This window comes from Nannospalax galili, unplaced genomic scaffold, assembly GCF_000622305.1.
Source record: "Nannospalax galili isolate Female #2095 unplaced genomic scaffold, S.galili_v1.0 scaffold9, whole genome shotgun sequence".
Classification (NCBI taxonomy): Eukaryota; Metazoa; Chordata; class Mammalia; order Rodentia; family Spalacidae; genus Nannospalax; species Nannospalax galili.
In genome coordinates, this window is record NW_008360332.1 from 2328864 (window position 1) to 2336991 (window position 8128).

An 8128-nucleotide genomic window follows, 5' to 3' on the forward strand; every position below is an offset into this window, starting at 1 on the left:
AAATAAAATAAAAAAGAAACTCAATCAGTAACTCAAAATGTTTTGAGTTAGAAGTTTTAACTTACACACAACTGAAATTCCTTTGTCTGTAATACAAGTCCGTTTTCTTTTGTTTTGTTCTCTCAAAAAATGAAGTGTTTTGCCTGTTTTGCCTGTAATTTTTATCCTTTTGTAAATTATTCATCAGTTCTTAAAATCCTTTGCAACAGGGGTCTTCTAAATGAGTCCTTTTCCATCTTTAAATTTTTCCATCTTCATAAAAAAGCTGCAAAAATCTTCATATAATTCTGTAGAAGCTTTCCCTAGTTCATAAAAACAGAGGAAGGATATAATACACCATTCTTCATCATCTCATGTGGCAAGTGATTACATACTGAGAGTTACTTGTATATCTATTCCTAATTAATATTGTTGCAGTAGCAAAATGCTCCAAAAAGCTGGTGAAGAGAATAGAAATCTCTGGCCTGGGTGGGATCTGAATTTTCCAGTTTTTCCAGATCACCTGGTTTCAGGCCCACTCCTATGAAGGAAGAATTCAGAAAAGCACAATCTCTCCTTTTCTTCTTCCTAAACATAACATGCTTTCCCTAATGCTTTGGGTTTCTTACTCTTTTCTCTAAAGCTCCCTTCCACTCTCTGCCATGCAGCTACGAGTCCACCATGTGTCTGACCTCCAAGCTCATTCTAAACCTGCATAGCTTCATCATTCTTTCCCCTTCTGCACTTCATTCCCCTCCTCAAGGCAGCCACTGAGGTTTATGGCTTGCCTACCCGGAGAATTTTCTTTAAATTCTAATAAAATTGTCCTAAAGCTTCGTTTGAGTCCATTCTTAAATTAGTTAATGAATGAGACTAAGATCCCCTAAGGGGACTCCATTTTCTCCTATGTCAATACTGTGTCAACACACTGTGTTTTGAGTTGACGTTAGTAGCAACTATAACCTTACTTCCATGCTGTGGGCTGTTTCCTCATTTAAAATTTATCAGCCTGATTAATTTCATCCTCATAGCTTATTTATTCTTGTAATATTTTGCAATGTATCTTTGAAATAGTCTCTAGGATAGAAAAAAAGAGCATCAATTTTTCTTAAATACACAAATGACTTGTCTCTCTTGTCTTTACTGGTCTTTAAAATCTAGACCAGTCAAGTCTCATTTCTACAACTCTGCTTCCATTGCCCCTGACATGGCCGGCTCTACCCACTTCTTCCACATACCCCATTATGTTGGATTTACTGGAATTCTCTCCCTTTTCTGGAGACTCATTTATACTGTTTATTTCCATAAGTAGAAACATAATATCAACTGATATTCCTCACTGGACATTGTCCTTTAAGTTGAGTATTGCTCTCTTGTTGAGTCACTTATAACTGGGAATCACAGGCCCAAGGCCAGGTGACAAACCCTGCAAGCCACTACCTCAGGAAACAGAAACGCTCACTTGCTTTTCATTTCCCTTCCATGCTAATCTTCCTTAATTAAAAATGTATCCCTACGATTTCCTCAACCTTCTAAGAAAAGCTTCAAAATTATTTTCTGTTCTTGCTGTGCTTTATCACTAAATCTCATTAATTTCAAAAACCATTTTTTAGTTGTTATTCGTTCTGAATATGTACACAGTTTTTGTTTCTCAATCTAAACATCCCTAGTCTTGATGCAGGACTTCTGTCTAAGTAAGTATACAATGGCTATTGAACTATAATTAATATATGGTGCTCCCCTGAAAGTACTGACTTTCTAGTTATTTATTCTTGGCCCTGTTTTGAATACGATATACCTGCAGTTAACGGAAATTTACAAAGAATGCCTTCAGTATCACTATTATCTTTTCTACTTTGTCCCATTAAACGTCTTATTTTTTGTAAGCTGCACCACTCCTTTGTGGTATCTTTACAGCTATTTAATTAAGTTGAAAGATTATATAGCTTGTCAAAAACAAAATTTCAACATCTTGATTTTCAAACAGCTGATTTGCAATTACCAACTGCTGAAGTCTAAAGAAATAAACTATGGGGGTGAGTTTCACTAGTGTAAGAAAAGTGAAATAAAGCAGGACCAAAAAAAATAATGGGAAAGATGGGAAAATTATGTTGACTTTGTGGGACCTCTCCCAACTTCAATAAAGTAAGATCTTAAAGGCTAGGTTTGGTGGCTGGAAGGGAAATCTTAGCACATGACTTCACTTTGGGTCTTCCCTCCTTTATTCATGTACTTTATCTTTCCTCCATTTCTAATGTCCACATGTGTTTTAATCTCAGTTCTACTGTGAAATGTGTTACGTTCTGATCTGGTTCATTCTGCATGGTTTCTTGATTGGCATCAGCTAACACGCTAATATATTATGATGATTTTAGGTCAATATTGTCTTAGTTGTTGTATATTCCATACTGGCATTTCTATTCAATTTCATGTGTATAAATTTCAAGGCACCTTGACAATTTAAAAATCTTTGGGTCATGCATTTTTCCTAGACTGTCTTGAGTATTTTGTTATTACTTACATCTTACTTATATAATACTAAGGTTTTTGTTTGTTTGTTTGTTTTTGCTTTGGGTTTTTTGTTTTTTGTTTGTTTGTTTACAGAAAGTATAAACCAAGTGGACTTTTTAATCCTGAAAGCAACTTATGGAATATTTGCAGCTCACATATCTGGTAAGGGGCTAAAATTCTATTATATAAAGAATTTTTTTTAACTCAAAAAGCACAAAAATAAAAAGCATGATTAAAAGTGTAGAAGGAACTTGAATATAGTGGTAGCTAATCATTGCTGCTGACTAAACTGGACTTGAAATCACCCTGGTCACTGATGAGGCATGCCTGTGGGTGCCTGTGTGCAAGTGTGTAAAATTTTCAAGGAGGATTGTCTGATGGAGTGTGATGTGCTATGAAGATGAATGACAGCATCTCAGGAGTTGAAGACCACAATATAATGAAAGGGAAAAAAGGAGAAACATGGCCTCACACCAGCATCCCCTTCTTCTTTCTGGCTAGCTGTTGTGTAAACTGCCCTGCTTCACTCATCTACATTGCCATGAGGAACCCATCTGAAAGTGTGAACCAAAATAAATCCGTCTCTCAAGTTTCTGTCAGATCTTTTGATGATGGCAATGAAATGTTAACTATACAGTTATCACTCATTATATACAATTCCAAAACATCAGTTTGCCATCAAACAGAACAAAACAAAAACAGAATAGCAAGTGTTGACAAAGATATAGAGAAGTGAGAATCCTTGTGTATTGCTAATAAAACATAAAATGTTTAATATGTTTTCTATGGAAAACAATAGAGTGGTTTCTCAAAAAAAATGAATTACCATCTAATCCAAGAATTCTTCTGAGTATATACCCAAAATTTTAAAGGCAGAAGTCCAATGGATACTCAACTATGTCATTAGCATTATTATCCACAGCTGCCAGAAGAAGGAATCAACTCAAATATCCATCAAGCAACAGATACAGTTGAATAATATTTACTCTTTAAAAGGAAGACAATGGGTTGGAGAGATGGTTCAGTGGTTAAGGACACAGGCTGCTCTTACAGAGGACCCGGGTTCGAGTTCCACCACCACGTGGCTGCTAACAACCGTCCATAACTCCAATTCCATGTGATCTAATACTGAGTCATCTCTCCAGTCCCTCAAAAAAAATTTTAAAGGAAGAAATTTTGGACAAATGGTACAACATGGGTGAATCTTGAGGACATTTTGCCAAGTGAGATAAGCTTATGAAATAAGCCATACAGGCAGATGCTATATGATTCCATTTAGATGAGGCACTGAAATAGTTAAATTCCTAGAGACATAGCACAGAATGGTGGCTACCAAGGACCAGGAGAATGGCATTCTAAACCGTGGACCTCTTGCCACACACTCACCACCCAAAACAACCTAATGTCCTTACATCAAAAACACAACCAGACAGGGAATTCCTACATTCACTGCTGCAGTGAGTGACTCCCCCTTCCATCACATTAAATAAGTCAAAAGTTGTCAAGAATCCTTCACAACTCATTCACCATATGAAATATACTATTGGGATTTTTTAATTCTATCTGTATGCTTCTGGAGTCTATTTTCTCTTTATAACCATGGCAACTACATAGCCATAGCAACTACTCTAGTGAAAATTCATCACCTCTAGCCTGAGCTACAATAGCCTCCTAACTGCATCTCTCTTCATACACCCATCTCTGTTGCTCTCTAATCTATTTTCTGTAGCCCAGTGATTTTTTTCTACATAAGCTTTGATTATATAACACCAGTTTAAACTTTTCAATGCAGTTCTCTTGACCTTGAAGTAATTCTGAAAGTCTCTGGGCTACTATGTATGTCTCCTAATATTATCTAAGTGCATCTCAGAATTGCGTTCCTTTATTCTCTGCATTTAAATAATATTGTTTGGTTTTACTATGTTATATGATTCATCCTACATTTTGTCAAAAACACTGTGACAACGTTCTGAGATTTTCCTTCTTCTAACACCTCCCCTTCTCCCTTTAGTTCATCTTATGCTCATTTTCATTTCTCATCATCAGTCACCACGTCATGAGAGAAAAATTCTAACCCTGCTAATCTGATCAGGATCTCTTATATCATTTGTTTACACTATGAATCTCTGCTGCAAAAATTACAGTTGAGTTTTGATGCAGTGATCATTATTTACATACATGTTCTGGCCATCAGCATTTATATCATTTTAGGAGAAAGACTATATTGTAAATTGTTTGAGCTGGTATTACAAAAATATCATGTTAGTTTGTTTAAAACAGTAAACATCCACAGGCACATGGGGAAATGACACAGTTGGTAAAGTGTCTGCCATATAAACACAAGGACCTGGGTTTGGAGGACTGAAGCCATGTCAAAGTCAGGCATGGAGGCACATTCCTTTAACCGCAACCTTGATGGTAAGAAAAGAGACAGATCCTTGAAGTTCACTGAGCAGCCTAGCTGAACTGATGAACTTTGGGTTCAGTATGAGGCCCTACCTTAAGAAACAGAGGTCAGGCTGTAGAGATGTCAGCTAACAACCATCCCTAACCCTGACTCCAGTTCCAGATCTCCAAGGGCATTGCACAACATGGGTGCACTTACATGCATTCAAACAATACATTCATGCATATAAAATAAAAATGAATATTTTTAAAAGAAACAGTGGTGAAAATGCAATGGAGGAAAGATACCTACATTGAACTCAGGCTTCCCACATATCTCTCCCAAACCCAGCAAATACTTATTTCTAATAATGCTGGAAACATCGACAGACACATGGATGAAGATGCAGTTGTAGGTAGATGCCATGTCTGATGAATATCTGTTCTTCTAGAAGGAATCTTCTCAGTGACTCCACATTATACAAACAGCAGGACAGCTCTCTGGGAGCCCCTATAAGAGAATATTAATGATATCATGGAGGCTATCTCTACCTTGAAGAGCTAAGCACTTCCCCAAAAGCCTCTCTCCTAATGTGATCACCAGGGTGTTAAGAGGTCAACACATGAATTGAGGGAATACAAAAATTCAGGTCATAACAGACTTTTTCTGTCTCATTATTCACACCTTGATGCTTGACATTTTGCACTTGCTCAATAAGTATGGATTGCATAACATGAATATTGGAGATGACCCAGGACATTATAAACCATTTTGGGACCAAATTGTACAGAATGCCCAATACAAGCCTGGAGAATTTATGCATAATTTGATAGACAACAGGAAATCACTGACAGGCAGTAGAACTGTATAATATACATTATTCATCAGAAAGAATTATGATTGGTGTCAGAGAACTAAGATATCTTAGAAATTAAGCTTCTAGATTTAAAAACATTACAATTATTTATTGTGGGGGTTGGATGTGTATGTAGGGACACATGTGCCATGGGTTTGCATGTGAAGGTCAGAGGACAACTTTGAGGAGTCTATTCTTTTCCTCTACCATATTCTAGTTCTGGGGATAGAACTCAGGTTCTCAGAATTGGCAGAAAGTGCCTCTCTCTACCTGCTGAACCATCTTGCAAGTCCAAGATTTACAGATTTTTTTAGGACATATAATTTCATATGCGCTCAAAGATAATAAGAAACACCTTTCCAGTCAGAGAAAAACAGATAGATTAAAAGCAATTTGAGATTTTATCTTAGCCCACTCAGAATGGCTAAGATCCACAGATAACAACAAATGCTGGTGAGGATACAGGAAAGGGAAGTTCTTATCTCCTTTTTGTAGGAGTGCAAACTGGTGCAGCCGCTATGGAAACCACTGTGGAGATCCCTCAAAAAGCTAAAAATTGATTTACCAAAGGACCTAGTCATACCACTCTTGAACATTTACCAAAAAACTCTATACCCTACTACAGAAATACCTGTTCATCCATGATTGTTGCCCTTTTCATAATAAGAAGACATTGGAAGCAACCTAGATGTCCATCAATTGATGAATGGAAAATGTGTGGTGCATAAACACAGCTCTTTAAAGTGAAATTATGAAATTCACAGGTAAATGGGTAGAACTGGAAACTGTCATCCTGAGTGAGGTAACCCAGTCTCAGAAAGACAAACATCACATGCACTCTTCTCATAGCTGGGTGCTAGTTTTGAAATTTTAGATATTCATATTTCAATTTGAAAATCCAGAGAGGTCAAGAAACTAATAGATGGCTGTGGTTGTGTGGGGGAAGGAGGGAGATTTCCTGGGAGGGGAGGTAGAACTAAGGAGGAAAGGGAAACATTAGACATAAGAAGGGTTAAATGAGGTAAGGAATGGGAGGGCAGGGCACAGGAGAGAGGATGGGAAAGGATAGTAACTATAAAGGCCTTTAGAAAAAGCCATATGGAAACCTGCCACTATAGGTGCTTCTTAAAGTGTATATATACATTATAAAAAGAGATTAAAAGGAGCTCCTTATAAAAGGGGGACCATCACCTATACTAGACATCATAGGCTAATGAAAACAAAACTTCAATGCCAGGAATGGACTCCTTCTCTAGAAGCTGCTGACCAGAGTCCCAATGGACTCTCAAATAATACTAGCAATTGCCCATGCTCTTTTTTTTTCCTTTGAGGAGCTATTTTATTAAGATAAATCCAACAACTTCATGGTAAGATCTTATTGCTGAAGACACTACATACATGACCCGTAGAACAAACAAGGCAAAATCAATCTGGTGCTGACTTAGAAGCCTCATCTCAACTGGCTGTCTGTCACAGTGCTGGAAAGTGCTATGCATGATACGAAAAGAACAGAATAATCACCAAGCCTACTCAGCTGTGAATCTCGTGAGCTACAAAAACTGGCCTGGCAAGATATACCCATTGGTGCAATAGTCCCATGAATATTATAGGAGGGACCAACCACTCTCTAATTGGACTTAAGGTCCACTTCATAGGATGTACATACCTCACATTAATATCAGGCTTAGGAAGAGAAGGCTACACAGGTCACAGGGCATAGAGGAGAGCTTACTACCACTTTTCTACTAAACAGTTATCACAATAAACTGACTCCTAATGACTTATTGTTATACTCATAATTTAATTCATCTCAAAATACTCATCAGAGAAGCTTTTTAATTCATCATATGGTGATTCATACAGAAACTCACAACTACCCAACTTGCCAAAAACAAGAAGCTGCAGAGTGCTTGTCCCTGAAGAGGACACTCATATCAAACTTCTGCATCCTAAGACTTATGGATCAGTGTGGAAGAGGGACAGAAACATTATAAAAGTTAGAGGTGGTAATGACCACAAGGAAACAGACAGCTGGTCAGTTACACATATGAATTCACAGCACTGGTGACAGCATGCACAAGTACCATGTAAGCTCAAACCAGAAAAATATCCCACCATAGACATTGGAAAGTGGGTAAGAAACTCCATCCCCACCTAAGGAATTTTTGGCAATTGATGACCACTGGAAGAGGAGAAGCTGTGTCTTTCCAAGGATGGGACTCAGTAGGTTGACCAGGCCAGTGGATGGACCCACACTAAAGGACATGGGGAAAAACAAATTAGACTCTATAGGCCTTATTTCATGTATATAAATATGAAATATATATATATATATATATGGTTTACCCATACCAAGACTAGGAAGAAAAAGATTGGCAATTAAATAAAAAATTAAG